Below are 21097 nucleotides of genomic sequence, written 5' to 3'. Positions count from 1 at the left end.
TGAAAGTCAGAATATATAAAATGTATGTATATATGTATGTGTTTTTTTTTTTTTTTATTGGGACCTGTGATACTTTTTCCAGATTCTTTGATGAATAAAAAGTGCAGTATTTATTTAAAATAGAAACTTTGGGGTCAGTTGTTTGCATTTTGTATTTTTTTTTTTTTAAGAAATTAATACTTTTATTCAGCAAGGATGTGTTCAATTGATACAAAATGATAATAATGACTTATATTGTTAGAAAAGATTCCTATTTTGAATAAATGCTGTTCTGTTTAACTTTTTATATTATTATATATTTTATATATTAAATCAGCATAATAGACTTAGATCTCTGAAGGATCATGTGACATTGACACTGGAGTAAGCTGAAAATTCAGCTTTGCATCACAGAAATAAATTACATTTAAAAGTGCATTAAAATAGAAATCCGGTATTTTAAATTGCAATAATATTTCACAATATTACTGTTTTTTTGTTTTTTCAGTATTTTTTCATCATATAAATGCAGCCTTGATGAGCATAAGAGACCTCTTTAAAAACATTGAAAAGCTTCTGAACCGTAGTGTATAATACTGTATTTCATTTCAGTTAATGTTTATTTTATCTCAAGTAAGTAAATCATTGTATGGTTTTAGTTTTAGCTTAGATTTTTTAGAAAAAATAAAATAATATCAGCTACATTTTTGTTTATTGTTTACTTTTTTGTTTTCAGTTTTTTACTTTTTTAATGTCTATATAATTTTTTATTATGTTTTAATTTTTAAGTTTAAGCTATTTTTGTACTTGCCAACTACTTGAAATAAGTTCTTTTTATATACATGTATATATTTTATTTGGTGTATTTCAGTTAATGTTTATTTGATGTTATTTTTGGACATTTACTATTTGCACAGAATATGCTTTTTTTTTTTTTTTTTTTTTTAGTATGTGCAAAAAGGCACTTTAAACTTTTTGAAGTAACAGCACAATCTGAAACTACACCAAATTATAGCTTGCTTCAAAAATGTCCTTTTAATGCGAGCTAGCAAAGGTACATATTTCATTATGAGCCCGCTAGGTTTGGTGTAGCCGGTTCTGGCACCTGACAGTCAAAAGTCAAAGTAACAAATGCACATGAACTTGGAATTTATTGCATGTTTTAAGGGGCAAAACTGAAGAAAACCCTCAGGTTTTCTCCTTGAGTGTCCTTCCACGTCTGGGCAGGAGGAGAGACAGTAGTGCCCCAATTGCAGTGTGAAAGACACCAAAAGGGTCTTGACGTTCACATGGACTACAGCTGCATTACAATTACTGATGCAGTGCAGCAATAACAACCCTGAGCCTCTGCTAAGGGCATCTACCACTGAGCTATTGAAAAAATAAATCATTTTTAGCACCTTCGGGGATCTTGAAAATCAGAGTTTTATGGTGATAGAGCGAAAGGTTAATCCCCATGTATGCAAGAAGAGATTAGAGCCGAGGTACAGTCTCAGACCTATTCAGTGTAAGACTAAGAATCATGGGAGATGTGGGCCAGATAGGTCTGTGCATTTATTCCATAATAGATTCATACCTGCGGTAGATGCTGTGGCATACTTTACTGACATTTGTAGACTGATAGCATATTGACTCAATTCGTCACTATCGTTCCTTTGACATCAAAGGAGAAGCGGGCCAAAGGACGTCTAAAACTGAAAAATTCCCTCTGCTGTGTTACCGTCCTGTCTTGCTCTTTTCCTTTCCATCTATTCATTCTATTTTGCTTACATAGTATTATCCGTTTTTAGCTCAACTTTTACATCAGCTTCACTGAAAGCCAGATGGAAGGAGGAAGAAGAATAAAGTATAAAACCAATTTCCAAAAGCTTGATATAAAAGTCAAGGCCCTGCAGATGAAAAAAGCACAGCCCAAACCCCCAAGGAAAGGCTAAAACTCATTCATTTAAATATTTCTGCACAGCAAAAAAAAATCTCCAGTCGAGCGTTTTTTCAAACCTCGCTGCTTGCTTTAAACAAAAGGTGAAGCTTCCTTCTGCGTGCGTGTCTGGACGTCCATACTAAACAGGTTCCTGTCTCACATTAAACTCAATCAGAGGAGATGCGTTTTTTTGCGGGATGCTGAACAAACACAATCCACAGATGGAAGCAGATTCATCACACATTAACATATGGCTGAAAGCTGGATTTGAGTCTTTACTAGTGGCATGCATGTAGTTTTAATTTGTGGTTCTTTCCAATGACAAATGCTGTAAATTGATACTATTAAATAAAAAAGAATGTCTTATTACTGTGCAGATGGAAAACAACTGAATATCTGGCAAAAAAATAATGTCATATTTTATATCTGATACATACACAACAGACATTTTCCTCTACTTTAAAACATTATGTATAAAGTCGGGACCTGCCAACACGATAAAGCATTTATAATTTGGCCTTAGAGGTTCACGTTCAAGTCAGGGTTGCCAGGTTTTCACAACAAAACCAAAAACAAATATAGCTGCAAGCAGCAATTACCGGGCATTTAAAGCACATATGAAAAAAGACATTAATTTGACATATAGAAATATGTTTTGTAATGTTTATAACTGTTATAATGCCAGCTGTGGTCCGATCTCCCTAAACTTTGCATGCTTAATTAGTCATGTGTGCTTACCACACTGTAAAAAGTTTTCACCAGTTTCAACTTAAAAACTTAAGTATAGCAGCTGCCTTAAAATTTTAAGTTAAATCAACTTAAGTCATTTAAACTCACAAGTTATATAAACTCATTTTTATTGTAATAAGTTAAAATGACTTGTAGTTTTAAGCTGATTTAACTTAAAAATTAAGGCAGCTGCTGAACTTAGGTTTTTAAGTTGAATCTGGTGAAAACTTTTTACAGTGCAGGTTTTTGAAGTTTTGAGTTTTCTTTTAGGCCCGTTTCACACCGCAAGCGTGAGCAGAGCGTGAGCAGCGTGTATTTTTTTCGGCGCCCATGTTAACAAATGAGTGCATTCACACCGGCAGCAGGAGCAGCGCGTGAGCGTCAAGCAGGAGCGTCGCGTGAGCAGCGCTGAAGCGATGGTTTCGGCGCCGAGTCTATTTTTGCTGCGCTGCTCACGCTCAAATAAAGGGACAGTACATTTTTGATGGTCAAAATAAATACGACCTCTCTCTATTGAAACCAACATGGAAGTGACTTCATCGACTGGCCGCTAGAGACTGGCTGCAAAATGGAGTCAATTATATTGACTCCCCATGTTAAAATGCCCATCTTTACAGCAGAAAAAAATATGTTTACAGCCTGGTACAAAAAGTGGTTTTGGTTGGCCTTCATGTCAACTGTGAGGGGGGTGATTTTTTTTATAGCTCATCCATTTAAGTTATATTAAGCCTTAAAGTTCTGCAAAATTAAGGGCGCGGCCACTTGAGTGACAGGTGGATTGCCGCTGCTGTCTCCACTGTCGCGCTAGACGGGCGTGATTTCAGCAACCAGCTTCACCCACGTCCTGCCTTATTGTCCATTTTCGAATATCCAAGAGTGATGCGTGGTGACGCAATTCCAAGATGGCGATGGTCGACTCCCGCCCATTATGAGCTTCAAAAACTCTCTTCAGAAACCTACGAGTGACGTCACGGACACTACGTCCATATTTTTTACAGTCTATGGTAAAAACGCGTAGGAAAATTTCAGACTCAGTGAGCAATGACCTTTAGAATTAATAATTGATATTCACTCTCCAGAGAATCTTTCTGCACTGGTTTAGTTCTGATCGGGCTAAAAACCTTGGACTAGCTCGTAAAACTAGGTTTTCCAAAAAATCAAAAATATCCAAAAATTTCACCAGGCTCATGATCACGTGTTTTGTCCACCGTGAGCCAAGAATTTAAACGTCATAAGACACTTAACCCTTGTGCGACCTAATTTTTGTCAATTTCAGTTTTTTTTTTTTTGTTTTAAGTGTGCCTGTGTTGATGCCAACTGCATAATCTTTGCTCAGGTGTGTATTTTTATTGAAATTTTAATATTTCACCCTCATTTCCTTCAAAAAAATCTATTTTACCCTCCATACAAAAAATACTCACACTCAGGACCTTAAGGACAAAAATGTTCACATTGAAACCCATTAAAACTGCAATTTTTTAACCCAGGGCCATTTGACTATAAAATGATGCAATGTTTGCTAATAGGCATTCATTGTATCGGCAAGGCTTCAAATTTTATATTTGTACCAATTTTTACTAGATTGTGCAATTTTTTCAAATTTGGCATATAAAAGAAATACTTGCTTTTTTGTGTTTTCTGCTTATGCATATTACAGTCTATTATAGAGTCAGTTGGAAAAATAATGCAGCTATAATTGTGTGGGTATGTTGATGAGGATGTCAGAGTGTGGTTTGCATGTGTTTACTGAAAATGTTATGAGTGTAATTAGTTTGAAAGAAGTTATATTGTACTGGCAATCAAAAATCCCACTCCATGTATTTGAGTCAGTGTCATAGGGCCATGTCAAAGCTATGAATAAGGTCAAAGAAGGTTAATGAGCTTTGAGGATTTTTCTTTTTCACCCAAACACACATCTTAATCCTTGATTGCACTTTTTCATTTGTTATTGTTTTTGTACAGAGATAAAAGGTGAGCATGAATTTGATGTAGAAGTTAAGAAGTCCCTAAACACATTGTTTTTGTTTTCACCACAAGAAAATGTGTTTATGTTTAAATGTGTTTATGACAGTTTTTGGACATGGACATTTTTGTCCATTTTGCACCTATGTGTAACTTTTTTTTTGAACGCACAAGGGTTAAGCCTACAATTGACGGTTTAGGAGTTATGAGAGGTTTGAGTACTACCAAACTACGCGCTTGAACCCCTAATTGCTAGCCCAAAACTACCAAAGCAACCTTCAGTGTCTATTTATAGTGTAGGGGGTGGGACGCTTCGGATTCTAGAGAGCATTTGATTGAACAGAAAGTTTGATGAGAAGCTGAATTGCAGGGTAATTTTTAGTGTAACTGTGAGATTTGAATGCTTATATCTTGTAAATGCAAATTTTGTCATTGTTTTGGACCACAGTAGCTTATAGATAACCTTAAGCCTAACATTCATACCAAAAGCCAAAAAACTTCCGTTTTGATTTCATGAGGACTTGGGTTAAGTTGTAAATTGTGCCATTATAATCGTCATAAAGTATGTTGTTTATTATTTAATGATGCAAGGGAGATGTCAGGTCCAAATGTGCTGAACAATAATGAAAATATTGTCTGTATCTCCAGGATCTGTCGCTACAGTGCATCAGGGGGACGTCATCTGGGAGACAACCAGGAACACTGTATCTGGTTTTGTGATGATGAGGGTCCGCTAAGGTCTGTCCTGCTAATTGGGCCTTGGGGAAAGGGAGACACCCACAGGAATTTAGTCCTGACAGCCAAAAATGGTGTGAAAATACAAGTAAATTTCATTTTAAGAACAGGATTTTTAAGATTCATGCTTGAGTAGCACTTTACAGTAATGTTTAATGCATTTAAATGAATTCATGCATTAGGGATCATGAACTATAATTAACAGTTTTTACAACATTTATTAATCTAGGTTTATGTTAATTCATAGATGTGACCCCTGGACCACAAAACCATTAGAAAAGAGTCATAAGAGTCCATTTTTTGAATTTTCATCTAAAATATAATAAATCTTAAATAAAGCTTTCCATTGATGTATGGTTTTAGGAATAGGACAATATTTGGCTGAGATAAAAACTATTTGAATATCTGGAATCTGAGGGTGCAAAAAAATAAATAAAAAAAATGTAGAAATAAAAAAGAAAAAAAATGAGAAATTCGCCTTTAAAGTTGTCCAAATGAAATTCTTAGCAATGCATATTTCTAATCAAAAATTAAGTTTTGGTATATTTATGATAGAATATTTACAAAATATCTTAATTGAAAATTATTTTAATATCCTTATGATTTTTGGCATAAAAGAGAAATAAATAATTTTGACTGATACAATGTATTTTTGGCTATTGTTACAAATATACCAGTGCTACTTAAGACTGGTTTCGTGATCCAGGTTCACAAATATGCTTTTGTTTCATAATACAGTAACTAATATTAATTTATGCAAACCTACTGCTGTACATTGTAGAAATGAACATTAACCTTACTTTTACCAGTGCATATTATGTGATTACATGCAAGACCTGCAGTCAACAGATGACAAGTAGTTTGTCACTGCAGGCCCAGTGTGAAGTACTAAAAGCACATTTATTTGGTCTTTTAAACCTTTGGATTAATTAAAATATGAATTTGGCTCTACTTCAAACCAGGGTGCAGCTGCTTAAGTCAACTTAAGATTTTTTTTTTTCTTTCAGCAAAATTCCCTTAGCTTGGTAAAAATGAATTTCTTACCGACAAAGCCCAGCATGTGCTCTTCTGGATGAAACAACATTATTTATAAGTCTCTTTTATTATTCCACTCTGTCTCTCGTCTTCAGATGTAAACACAATGAGATGCCTGCAATGGTAAAGGCATGATTTGCCCCAAAGCACCACCTCAGCTTTTAAAGGTACATTAAAAACCTCCTTTTTTTGGGTGGCATGGTTCTCCTCTTCTGCATTGTATGCTATTAATAGAGCTCTGAAACGGCAGCGATAAATGGGTCACGGTAAGACGGCAGCACATCCGGTCCCGCTCCTCTGCGGCTCTCAAACCTTTGCGTTTAGTCTGGGTTAATTAGGTAGCATGAGACTGGAGCACTGGTTTCACACCACAGCCAAATGTAACAACGTCAGGCACATCTGCTGCTGTGCCGTGCATTTGACCAGAGAGAAAAAAGAAGAGAGTGAGAGACACTGAGACTTGGATATATAAACAGGAGCGTGGAGATTTAGGGAGAGACAAGATCTTACAGATCAGAAGCCAGAGGCAGTGGAAATGTATCATAAATAATTCATAAAATAATTCCAAATGTCATAAATAATCACCTATGTAAAGAATGTATTTCATAAATAATTTCTAAAATAATCACAAAAGCATTGTTTTAGCCCAGAGAGAACCAAATAAATCTGGAAATTGCTGATCAAAAAATCCTGAATGATGCTTGAATATCCAAGACGTGAACCTGTTGTTTTTCTCTAAGAATCAGATCTGGTTAGAGTTCATTTGTGAACAAATGTATCTATAGTTGAGGTCAAAAATGTACATGCACCTTGCAGAATCTGCAAAAATGTTAATTATTTAACCAAAATAAGAGGGATTATACAAAATGCGTGTTATTGTTTATTTAGTACTGACCTGAATAAGATATTTCACATAAAATATGTTTACATATAGTCCACAAGAGAAAACAATAGTTGAATTTATAAAAATGACTTTGTTCAAAAGTTTACATATTCTTAATACTGTGTTGTTTACAGGTAGTTGTTCATGAGTACCTTGTTTTTCCTGAACAGTTAAACTGCCTGCTGTTCTTCAGGGACCACAAATTATTTGGTTTTTCAGTATTTGTGTGTATATGAACCCTGTCCAACAATGACTGTATGATTTTGAGATCCATCTTTTCACACTGAGGACAACTGAGGGACTCATTACATCTATTACAGAATGTTCAAACGCTCACTGATGCTCCAGAAGGAAATGATGCATTAATGATGCATTAAGAGCCAGGGGTAAAAAGTTTTTAAATTTGAAGATCAGGGTGAATGATTTTGTCTTTTGGGAAACATCTAAGCTAATTAAAAAAAAAATATATATGATATTTAGGCAAAATAAGAATGTAGACATCTTCATTCTGTTCAAAAGTTTACACCCCCAGTTCTTAATGCATAATTTTTCCTTCTGAAACATCAGTGAGCATTTGAACCTTCTGTAATAGTTGTATATTAGTTCCTCAGTTGTCCTCGGTGTGAAAAGATGGATTTTAAAATCGTTGGAAAGGGTTCCCCCTAGCAGAAAAACACCCCCAAAGCATAATGTTTCCACCTCTATGTTTGAGGGTCTCCTCTGACCACAGCACTTTCCCCCAGTTCTCCTCTGAATCATTGTACATGTGCTTTTCTTGAGCAGGGGGCGTAAACTCTTAAAAATAAAGGTGCTTCATGATGCCATAGAAGAACCTTTTTTGTCTAAATGGTTCCAAAAAATAACCTTTAACATCTGAAGAACACAAAAGGTTCTTTGCAGCGAAAGAAGGTTCTTCAGATTATAAAAAGGTAAGAAAGAGATGATTTTGACTAAATGGTTCTTTGTGGAACCAAAAATGGTTGTTCTTTGGCATATGGCTTCTATGGCATCTTTTAAAGCACCTTTATTTTTAAGAGTGTAGTGTGTAACCAATTGTTTTCTTGGTGACTATGGTCCTAGCTGCTCTGAAATTTTTGACAAAATCTTCCCGTGTAGTTCTGAGCTGATTCCTCACCGTTCTCATGATCATTGAAACTCCACAAGGCGAGATCTTGCATGGATCCCCAGACCGACCCAGCACTCTCCCTTTAAGAGAGTGCTCTAATCTCAGCTCATTGTTACCTGTATAAAAGACATCTGTTAGCCAGAAATCTTGCTGATTGATAGGGGATCAAATACTTATTTCACTCATTAAAATGCAAATCAATTTTTTTTACTTTTTTGAAATGTGTTTTTCTGGATTTGTTGTTGTTGTTGTTATTCTGTCTCTCACTGCTCAAATAAGGCTACTATTAAAATTATAGACTGATCATTCCTTTGTCAGTGGGCAAATGTACAAAATCAGCAGGGGATCAAATATTTTTTCCCTCACCGTAGATGCGTTAGTGAATTCACCTCTAAATAGCTCGTACTGTATTTGCAAGACAGGCATGTTGCCTGAAGCTCTCTGGTGTTTTGAGTAAAATCAGATTGTACTTAAGTTGAGAGAAGAAGTGATGGATACTTGAAGAAAACAAGTAAGGACTGACTGTGATGCAATCATCTGCAATAATAGCCTTATGTGATGCAATGGGTTTGATTCTAAACTGTTTAATATTAAACTGGGGTAGGTGCCATTAGCATGACTTCACAGAGTCGCCTGTGGACCAAAGACATTGATCAGTCACCTCTTTCCTGCTCTGAAATAACGGAGAATTTAAAATATGGAGCATGGCATGATTTCAGCAATGATTTTCATTCTGCTCTTGCAGAAGCCCGTTCAAACTGAGGGGCAAATACACTTTAAATGCAAAGTCCAAAAAAGTTGAAAATTAATTTGCATCTATATTGCAGGTAAAAAAAAGGTACAAGGTGCAAAACCATGTGCCAAAAGTCTCACATTCACATGTGTAAATTTGGTCAGATCAAAGTCACACCTTATAAAGTGAGGATTTTGTAATCTACACCATCACACTTTTGTCGCTGGAAACTCATTTAATTATTTTACTTTTTTTCTTTAAAAAAAAAGCATATTTCTTGATTTATTTAAGAAATGCATGGTTTATATCAGAGGAAAAACCTCAGCCTTTAAAATTTGTTTACTTTGTTTTAACCCAAATACAGTTGAGGTCAAAAGCTTGCAGAATCTGCAAAACGTTAATTATTTTACCAAAATAAGATGTTATTTTTATTTAGTACTGACCTGAATAAGAAATTTCACATGAAAGATGTTTACCAAAGAAAATAATAGTTGAATTTATAAAAACGATCCCTTTCTAAAGTTGACATACCCTTGATTCTTAATACTGTGTTGTTTAGTGATAGTTGTTCATGATTCCATTGTTTGTCCTGAACAGTTAAACTATCCACTGTTCTTCAGAAAAATATTTCTGGTCCCACAAATTCTTAGGTTTTTCAGCATTGTGTATTTAAAAGCTTTCCAACAATGACTGCATGATTTTGAGATCCATCTTTTCACACCGAGGACTCGTGAGGGACTCGTATGCAACTATTGCAGAAGATTCAAATGCTTAATGATGCTCCAGAAAGAAAAACAATGCTTTAAGAGCCAGGGGTGTAAACTTTTGAACAGAATGAAGTACATTTTTCTTATTTTGCCTAAATATATTGTGTTTCCCCTTCAGAAGCTATATTAGATACTTACATGTTTCCAAGAAGACAAAATAAGTTAAATTTGCCCCGATCTTCAAATTCACAAAGTTTTCACCCCTGGCTCTTAATGCATCGGTTTTTCTTCTTGAGCATCAGTGAACATTTGAACCTTTAATAATAGTTGCTTATGAATCCCTTGGTGTAAAAAGATGGGTCTCAAAATCACAAAGTCATTGTTGGAAAGAGTTAAAATGGTAAAATATTGTATTTAGGTCAGTACTGAATTAAAATACCATGCATTTTGGATGATCCTTCTTATTTTGTTAAAATAATTAACATTGTGCAGATTCTGCAAGGTGTATTTAAACTTTTGACCTCATCTGGACATTCAAATTAAATTTAGCTTACGGTTTGGAAAGTATTCTCCTTTAAACAGGAAAGTTCAGGTGTCTTGAGGTAAAGGCTAACCAGCAGGAATGTCCTGATTTGTTGTCTTTGTTTTTAATCAGTTCTCATTTTGATGAACCGATATTGATTCAAATCTCAAGAACCAATCGTCTATGTTGCAATAAGTTACTTTAAAGTTGTGCTTTGTTTCTTATGATATAAAACAAAATCTTAGCTTTCAAATTCAGTCATTTTTATTCCGGCCTTAAAATTATAAATACCATTTTGGCGCTCTTTAATGTGGCCTCAGAGATCGCAAGTAGCCACCTCAGTTTAAGTGGAGCGGCACATTAACCGATCATCTCTGCCTCTTTAATACTGGATACAGGAGAAAATAAGGATGAATGAACTTTAGAAGGTATGTTGAAAGATGCCGTACAATATCTCATGTAATCACTCAATCAGTGTTTCAGCCGCAAAAAGACGCAAGTATAACCTCTAAACAACACAACAGCAGCATACATTTACCTCAGAAAAGCCATTCACAGCTAATTTATGCTGTCTAAACCACGGGGAAAAAATGTGTGGAAGCTGCTAAATCGTAGAGAAGGGTGCAATATTTTGACAAACTAAAGTTAACAGGTGGTAAAGATATGTACAAGCGGTATTAATTAAGATATTAGCTTGGAAACTGACTGGAAATGATAAGAACAAACACAAATGTTGTCAAGATTCTTTCCCTGGAAATCCTGGTTCAGTTTGGCCAACCACAAACGCCTTTTGTTCCTCAGACAGTTTTCTGCACTCTTTTCTTTGATTTGTTATAACTTTTGACAGTCTGTAATAGTCCAAATGTTTCTTGTTCCGACCGGTTAGTACAGCCCGAAACATGACAATTATTTTCAGCAGCAATAATCAGCAATATTTGTGAGTTCTGTTTGGTTCAGTGGCATTGTTTACACTCACTGCCAGCAATATGACCAACTGAGGATGCATTGTGAAAACACTCTATTGTATGTTTAAATAAATCTGTCATGAAATCAAATTGAATCATGATATGTGTGTCAATACCCAGCCCTACTAACACAGTGAGAACCACAACAATCATGTGGGCAGGCGAAAAGCGTTTAGTATTACTAATGCATAAGAATGGATGGGGCTCTGGTTTAAAAGTGGAGATCTTACGGTATATGAACGGGTCAGGCCGGGATAACGGGCCTTAGGTTGCGTACATAAGCAGTCGAAAGGTTTTTCATATGCGGGTCACATCGGCTTGCTCGCTCACTGTTTGCTGTGGGTAATGAATGCAGAAGCCTGTTATGAACCGCCCAGCAATAAGTGTTGGCAGATTGATTGTTGCTGGGAATCAGAGATGACTTTGCTTGCACTTATCCCGAAGAATAAAATAATGTTTCTCATCACAATGGATAATCTCCCAGTTATCCATTCCCCCTCCGAGCACCGCAGATTGTCGGCAGCGACAAGGAGTAATCTATCTCGGGCGAAAAGGAGGGTAGAGGGAGGGCAGGCGGAGGTGCGAGAGAAAGAAAAAAACAAGATCAGAGAGAGGACGCATGACAGACGTTCTCAAGGTCTCGGGCCGAGGGGAGCGAGCCGCTTGACACTGCCTGACTGTCAGCCTGCTCAGCAGAATAGAAGAATAACTGTGATTGCGCTGTCTGGCAAATAAAGAGCTGTAGTCAGTTCATCTGAGCAAAAGAAAGTAAAACATTGTTAAACAGCGTCTCTGATTCAGCCCAACTCTTGTCAAGTTGTTTATAAGAGAATCAAGCTGTTTGGAGCTTGTTTTGTTGAAGTGGATGTCGGATGAGAGTTTAAGACTTGTTGTGATAAATAGTGTATATTTCATCAAAACCTTGTCAGCTAAACCTTCCTATAAAATTGCGATGATATCCTCAAATGATGAAATCCAATAGCTGTTTCTTACTCATTTTGGGGTGTTGATTTCAAAAATAGTGGGTGCTTTGCTCTAGAATGTCACACTTTCTTACAAAATATCTGCATTTTGTAGCATTTTTGATTTAGAAAACCATTCGTAAGACGAGGAAGTCTTGTATTATGGCTTAAAAAAAAATGTCACCCCCAAAATGAAAATTTGCTGAAAATGTACTCATCCTCTAGGTCATCCAAGATGTATATGAGTTTGTTTCTGGATCAGAACGGATTTGGAGAAACTTAGCATTACAAGTCCACAAGAGAAAACAATAACTGAGTTTATAAAAAATTACCCTGTTCAAAAGTTTACATACACTTGATTCTTAATACTGTGTTGTTACCTGAATGATCCACGGCTGTTTTTTTAGTTTTGTTTAATGATAGTTGTTCTTGAGTCCCTTGTTTGTCCTGAACAGTTCTGCTGTTCTTCAGAAAAATCCTTCAGATCTCACAAATTCTTTGGTTTTTCAGCATTTTTGTGTATTTCATCCCTTTCTAACAATTAAGGTATGATTTTGAGAGCCATCTTTTCACACTGAGGGATTTGAATGCAACTATTACAGAAGGTTCAAATGCTCAATGATGCATCAGAAGGAAACATGATGCATTAAGAGCCGGGGGTGAAAACACAGAATGAAGATTTGTCTTATTTTGCCTGAATATCATATGGTTTTCATTTAGTACTGCCCTTCAGAGCTACAAAAGATACTTACATGTTTCCCAGAATACAAATAAGCTCAATTTAACCTGATCTTCATATTTCAAAAGTTTTCACCCCCCAGCTCCTAATGCATCATGTTTCCTTCTGAAGCATCAATGAGCGTTTAAACCTTCTGTAATAGTTGCATATGAGTCCCTCAGTTGTCCTCATTATGAAAAGATGGATCTCAAAATCATAAAACCATTGTAGGAAAGGTTTCAAATACACAAAAATACTGAAAAAGCAAAGAATTTTTGGGACCAGAAAGATTTTTTTCTGAAGAATGGCTGGCAGTTTAACTGTTCAGGAGTCAGGACAAAAGAGGGACTCATAAACAACTATCACTAAACATTAAAAAAACAAAAACACACACAGCTGTGGATCATTCAGATAACAACACAGTATTAAGAATCAAGTGTATGTAAACTTTTGAACAAGGTCATTTTTATAAATTTGAGTTGTTGTTTTCCCTTAAACAAAAAGAAAAAAAAAGAAATATGCATTTTGTATGATCCCTGTTATTTTGGTAAAATAATTAACATTTTGCAGATTCTGCGAGGTGTATGTATTATGGTTGATGATTTTTGCACTTAATTGAAAATAATCTATAAAAAATGCTTTTTATTATGTTACATTGTAGAACTGGACGTGCTTTCGGGTGGTATATGATTGAAAGGCCAAATGCATCAGCAGTATGAAAACATGAGACGGTAAGTGCACTACAATCCTATTAATGCGTTTTTGGTCACCCAACAACCTGTAATGTCTTACTCTGAAGTATGTTACAATAACCCCATCTCATTCTGTTCTGACTCACAACAGCAGGCTATTTTAAAGTTCATGCATTTAAAACCATGTTTTTATGTGTTGTTTCTCAGGAGAATTCAATACCGCTGTATACAGTACAATGACTATATCTAGAACCGAGGGGGAAAAGGAAATAAGCTTTATCAAGGTTATTAAGCACTATTGACAGCATGTGTGTAATGCTGATTACCTCAGACCCTCAGTTCTTAAGAAATAATAGTATTAAAAATTGTTTTTACACTAATGCATTTACAATGGACGTCTAGTAAAAGGCATTCCAGGGGTGTAAATCAAAACCCTGTTCATTTGAAGAGCGGATAAAGAGATAGTTAACCCCAAAAAAGAAAATTACCCAATGATTACACCCTCAAGCCATTCTAGGTGTATATGACTTTCTTCTTTCAGACGAATACAGTCGGAGTTAAATAAAAAATGTCCTGGCTCTTTCAAGCTTAATAATGGCAGTGAATGGGTGTTGAAATGATTGAGATTCAGAAAAATCCTCCACATAGCTCCAGGGGGTTAACAAAGGCCTTCTGAAGCGAATCAATGCATTTCTGTGAGAAAATATCCATATTTAAAACTTAAAAAACTGTAATCCAACGTATCAGCGGACATTATAAATGTCTTTACTCTCACTTTTGATTAATTTAATGCATCCTTGCTGAATATTATTTTCTTTAAAACAAAACCCAATCCATATCTTCTATCAGTATGGGTTATTGGAAAACCCACTGCAAGAAGCCTAACTATTGCATTATTAAAATTCCCATAGCAGATCCTGATATGCCATCGATTTAAAGAAGCATGCTTTGCACAGACCAATGCATGCTGAGAAAGCTGCTCCATCAAGCGAGATTACAGTGTGTTGAGCTCATTAAAACTGTGTGCGGTGGGAACTATAGGCCTGTTAATGCATGGTAATTCTACAGCTGCTCACTAACAGAGAAGCCGGTCTTACCCAGCGATACCTTTGAACTCCCAACATCACGCCAGATGCATAATTAAGAGCAAAAGAGCTGCATTTACATTTGTAGGAAACGGTAATTATGGTTCCCTTCTTCATCATTTACACTCTTAATCATCTCTCTCACCTCCGGTCATCACCTCAGTCGCTCTATCTCTGTTTTCCCACTCTGTTTTTTTGCCTCTCTCTTGCTCACAAACACACGTACACACACGTACACATACTGGTGTGTGGGCTGTCATTTCATCGGATCGCTTCATCTCTGTCATTCCCCTTCCCTCTCGCTCTCTTTCTCTCTCGCGCACACAAACAGAGGTCCATTAGTTTCTCTAATGAGGGCCCCCACACACGGCTGCCGTTATGGCCCATAATCACCCCATCAGCGAGTGGCGGAGAGAGGCAGAGCTAATAAGCCAGTGACCACCAGGAGTGGGGGGTCTCTTCATACCCATCAGGGCTGAAAAGCAGCACCCCAGGGTCAAAACACCTTTTCGCACGCTCTCTCCATCCTATTCGTTCACTGCTTTATAACGCTATCCATTTTCTCAAGCCCATCAGTTCTCAGGGGAAGAAGCCTGCAGGAAAAACACACCATTGACATTTTGCACGTGACTGATGTGTTTCCATATGCGGCACGTTTGTTTTTGTACATTAAGAGCGACACGATGTGGCACGATAAAAAGCTTGCAGTGTTGTTTCTGACATTGCTTATTTGTGGTGTAGACAGCTGTTAGCTGGGGCAATTTAGGTTTGCTGCTACTTGCTATTTCATTGTAAAACATGCTTCTGTGAGCTAAAGGAAGCGTCTGTGGCAACTTTAGATTTGTTTGTTGTAAACTGCAGCTACTTGAAAGAAGCTGTTGGCAGTACTTGTGGCAAAATACTGATTACAAAAGTCTTACATTTCTTATTTTATTCAGAATGGATGTATTAAATTAAGTTTCTATGCAGAACTTAATGGAAGATTGTTTCCACCATTGAACGAAAAAAAAAAAAAAAAAAAATCCGAGTCTACATCTTGCAATACTGTTTTTTTATTCCCTTCAGAGATCTGTTTACATCTTGCAATGTCTAATTTTTTTGAGTAATTTTGATTTTTTTCCCCTCAAAATTGTGAGTTATCTCACAATTCAGACTTTTTATTGTTAGAATTCTGAGTTTATATCTCAGAATGTGTTGAATCTAATTTATACAGTACTTTTGATCAGCTCACATATTTCCTCAGAGTAAATCAGATTTTTCACAAAAAATGTGAATGTGAAAATTCTATCTGAAATTGTTGGTTCTTGGCGCCAGAATATGAATACAGTTTTCTGATGAAAAATATTGCAATACTTTGAAATGTTGATCGCCCACCCCATCACTTATTAGTATACACTCTCAGAAAAAAAGGTAAAATATTTTTTTTATTTCTTTGCTCAGAATTGTAAGTAAGTTATCATACTAGTATCTGGGTCATAATATACTTTTTTTTTTTTTTTCAATGTATTTTATTTTTATATAAAGGCTGCATTTATTTGATCAGACTTAAAAAAGAGAAATGTTATTATAATTTTAAATAACTGTTTTCTATTTTTATATATTTTAAAATATGATTCATTCCTAGAATGTAATGCTGAATTTTAAACAGCTATTACTTCCGTCTTCAGTGTCATCATCCATTAAAAATCATTCTATAAAAATAAAGATTTTTTCCACAACTGCGAGTTATAACTTTATTTATTTATTTATTTATTTATTATTTTTAAAGTGTTAATTTATCTTACTGATATCTGAGTCATAAAATATATATTTTCATATGTTATTCTATTATTATATAAATGTATATTTAAATGTTATAGTTTGGACTTTTTTATTTGACAAGTCTGACTTTTTTCTCACAGCTGAGCTGACTTTTTTTCCTTCAGAATTGTTGGTAAGTTATACTGAAATCTGGGTCATGATATAAATATTTAATTTTTTTTTTTTATTATATGTATTGAAAAGTTTTACATGTTTGGTACTAGACTCCCATGAATTATGCAATTACAATCTTAACTCAGTCTGAGGATTTTGGTTAACTTTCAACTTGTTTTTGTCAGCAAAGGACAATAATTTGTGTTGCAGTGACATGAAAAGTATAATACAATAAACAACACTATAAAAATCAAAACAATGCTAGTTAATAAAAAAACGTGATGAATCTAATTTATACAGTACGTTTCATCAGCTCACATATTTCCTCAGAGTAAATCAGATTTTTCACAAAAATATTAATGTGGAAAATTTAACTGAAAATGTTGGTTCTTGGCACCAGAATATGAAAACAGTTTTGTGATGAAAAATATTGCAATACTTTGAAATGTTGATCCCCTCACCCCAGCACTTACTAGTCTATACTCTCAGAAAAAAAGGTACAAAACTGTCACTAGGCAAGAGCCCTTTCAAGAGATACTCATATGCACACTTTATATACTATAGAGCAGGGGTTCCCAACCCTGTTCCTGGAGATCTACCAACCTACAAAGTTCAGCTCCATCCCTAATCAAACACACCTGAACCAGCTAATTAATCTCTTAGGTAGCACTTGATAATTACAGACAGCTGTGTTGGAGCAGGGCTGGAACTAAAGTCTGCAGGTAGGTAGATCTCCAGGAACAGGGTTGGGCTCCCCTGCTATAGAGTAACCCTCGTTCCCTCGTTCGACACAACATTGAAGTGAATGACGGAGAGAGAACGCCTCGGTTACGTATGGTAACTCTCGTTCCTTGATGGAGGGAATGGAGACATTATGTCGAATCATATGACACTAGGGCTCCCAAGAGCGACCCCCAGTGTTGTATCTTTCAACGCGACGTTGAAGTGAATGACAGAGATGGAACGTCTCGGTTACGTATGATAACCCTCGTTCCTTGATGAAGGGAACAGAGATGTTGTGTCGAATGATATGATACTAGGGCTCCCAAGAGTGACCCCTAGTGTCATATTATTCGACACAACGTCGAAGTGAACGACAGAGAGGGAATGTCTCATTTACGTATGGTAACCCTCTTTCCTTAATGGAGGAAACGGAGATGTTGCATTGAATGATATGACACTAGGGCTCCCAAGAGCGACCCCTAGTGTTTTATCATTCCACACGACGTTGAAGTGAATGACAGAGAGGGAATGTCTCGGTTACGTATGATAACCCTCGTTCCTTGATGAAGGGAACGGAGATGTTGTGTCGAATGATATGATACTAGGGCTCCCAAGAGCGACTCCTAGTGTCGTATCATTCGACGTGACGTTGAAATGAACGACAGAGAGGGAATGTCTCGGTTACGTATGGTAACCCTCATTCCCTGATGGAGGGAACGGAGACGTTTTGTTGAATGATATGACATTAGGGCTCCCAATAGCGACCCCTAGTTTTTTATCATTCAACACAACGTCGAAGTGAACGACAGAGAGGGAAAGTCTTGGTTACGTATGGTAACCCTCATTCCCTGATGGAGGGAACGGAGACGTTTTGTTGAATGATATGACATTAGGGCTCCCAATAGCGACCCCTAGTTTTTTATCATCATGAGGGTTCCATTTCGTTCACTTCAACGTCACGTTGAATGTGTCGAATGATACAACACTAGGGGTCGCTCTTGGGAGCCCTAGTGTCGTATCATTCGACACATTCAACGTGACGTTGAAGTGAACGATAGAGAGGGAATGTCTCGGTTACGTATGGTAACCCTCATTCCCTGATGGAGGGAATGGAGACGTTTTGTTGAATGATATGACACTAGGGCTCCCAAGAGCGACCCCTAGTGTTTTATCATTCAACACGACGTCGAAGTGAACGACAGAGAGGGAAAGTCTCGGTTATGTATGGTAACTCTCGTTCCCTGATGGAGGGAACGGAGACGTTGTGTCGAATGATACAACTCACTCTTGGGAGTGACCCCCGGACACTCGGAAAACTTGGGGCTTAAAGAAAATTTAGCGTTTTCTACTTGTAATAATGACTTGGTAGCGTTTGTTTGCGTTCAACTCGTAAATACAATATATACAACATGACTTGAACGCATCCAAAGTCCCTTTAAGGCAAGTTATTCCACTCTGCGGCCATTTCTGAAATTCCTCTCGGGCATGCAAGTGCAGCTCCTATCTCTTTGAATGGGGAAACATCAAATTCTCCAAAAACTGTTCACCAAGCTAATGATTAAATTTCATATTTGAAATCACCAATGACTTTACTAATCAACGATTGGCTTTTTCATTAAGTAGGTGGAACTTCACGGCCATAATGAGTGTTGCATTTTTTCCCATTTAAGACTATACGAGTGACACGTCTTGGGTATTCTAGTCTTTGATGCACCTCACTGGTGACGTCATTGCCGTAGAAGAGGCTGCATCCCTGCTGAAAAAAAAAGCATATGCTGGTTAGGTATGGTTTGGTGCTGGGATGCTAGTTTTAGCTGGTTTATGCTGGTCCTTTGCTGGTTCATGCTGGTTCTTTTGCTGGTTTATGCTGGTCCTTTGCTGGTTTATGCTGGTCCTTGACCAGCAACATGACCAGCATAAACCAGCAAAGGACCAGCATTAACCAGCTAAAGACCGGCATGAACCAGCAAAGGACCAGCATAAACCAGCAAAGGACCAGTATAAACCAGCTAAAACCAGCAACCCAGCACCAAAACATACCTAACCAGCATATTCTGTTTTTTTCAGCATTCAGCATTCAATTTGTATTTGCATCTGCTCTCCACCGAAGTTAATGGGAAGTATTGGCATATCATATGCACACAAAACTGGACTTTGCCGTATGTATTAGACATAATTGGAAAGTGTAAAGTTGTGTTATTTATACACAGATTGATGGGTTGCAATGTGGAAAACTAGTCTCAAACTAGTCTACAAGTATCATGCTATTACGTTTACTGTTTAAGTCTCGTGGCTGTACTTCTGTAGCAGTGTTTATGTTAACGTTTACTACCTTGCCTCGTGCGCTTTTTAAAACTGAAGGATGAGTTGAAATTATTTTCTGTACTAATAGACATTATACCACATATTCGGTCGATGCAGCTTAACTGCTATTGAACCCAATTCCTGTAATAAGCTCTGTGTGGTATGAAACAGCCCTGGTATTAGTTACCTCACACAATTTCAATACAATGTCATATTTATGTTGTGTATTGTGAGTTCGTAATGAGATTTTTCGGCTTGTGGAGAATGATAAAGCAGAGCATTGATTTGTGTTATAGCCAGTCGTGGTGGAGAATCAATGTTTGTTAAATCAATTGAGTTATTGGAGCTGTACTGGTGTAATGTTTTTATAGCGCGTCTATAGAATTGTATCTGGTGCAGCTCGTAATAAACCCAGCTAGTGATTTTACTACAGAACTTCTGTCATGCTGGATTATTTAATGCAATTCCTATCTATTTTTTGTTAATTTTGTGATTTGTTCTTGTACATACAGTACATAATGTGGGTATATTAAATGGATATATATGGTTGTGTACTTTTAGGGGATCTGGCTTCAGAAACCTTCAGATACTGAGGTAAAAAAAAATAATATTTTCAATCTCTAATTAATATTAAAGGAACCTTGCTACTGCATGAGGCTTAATTTACTGCGGTCAAGAGTGTGGGAACATTTTTAAAACAGAAGTGTTGGTTAATGTTTCATCTGCTTCCTTATGATACATGTTGGTTAAATAGATTAATTGGTTTGAACTGCATTACAAGTTTAAGATCAAGAGTCAAACCATCCCCCACTCTAAAATATGAATAATTAAAAACTCTTTCATTGCATCTCATTTGCTGCTGTTAGTAAGTATGTTTGATGCCTGTAATTAGCAGAGATATAACGGCCATGGAATATAAATGAAAACTAGTAAACAGACATGCAACTTGGGTTCTGGGGGGCTTGTGTTATCTTAGTTGCATTTTCAATCTTAGCAGCTTAATGTGATGTTTTTTCTCTTTTTTTTTTCTTCCTGAACTGGCACATCTCATTAACGAGATTTGTTCCTCATCATCAGGGAAGTATTCGTCATTTTACTAGCAATTCATTTCTCCGATATTAGTTCCACACATTATAAATTGCTTCACTCCTGCTGTACTCCTGTGTATCGTGACGGGGAGTTTCATTGGAAATCAAATCCAAAGATGTATGAGGGATAATTTAGTTTTTCAAAATGCATACCTTTGTTTACATGGTACGCTTGGTTATTCTGAAGCAAGATTAATTTTCTGTGAACAAAACCGTTTCCTGTCAAGATCAAAAGAGAACCTGAATTGCATTGAACCTGTGCATTACATTTAAAATATATTTCCGTAGCCATATGCCAGTAAAGAATGGCAAC

Source organism: Garra rufa, chromosome 21, assembly GCF_049309525.1.
Source record: "Garra rufa chromosome 21, GarRuf1.0, whole genome shotgun sequence".
NCBI classification, from domain to species: domain Eukaryota; kingdom Metazoa; phylum Chordata; class Actinopteri; order Cypriniformes; family Cyprinidae; genus Garra; species Garra rufa.
The sequence above is the reverse complement of the archived record's forward strand: the minus strand, read 5'-3'. Positions refer to the sequence as shown.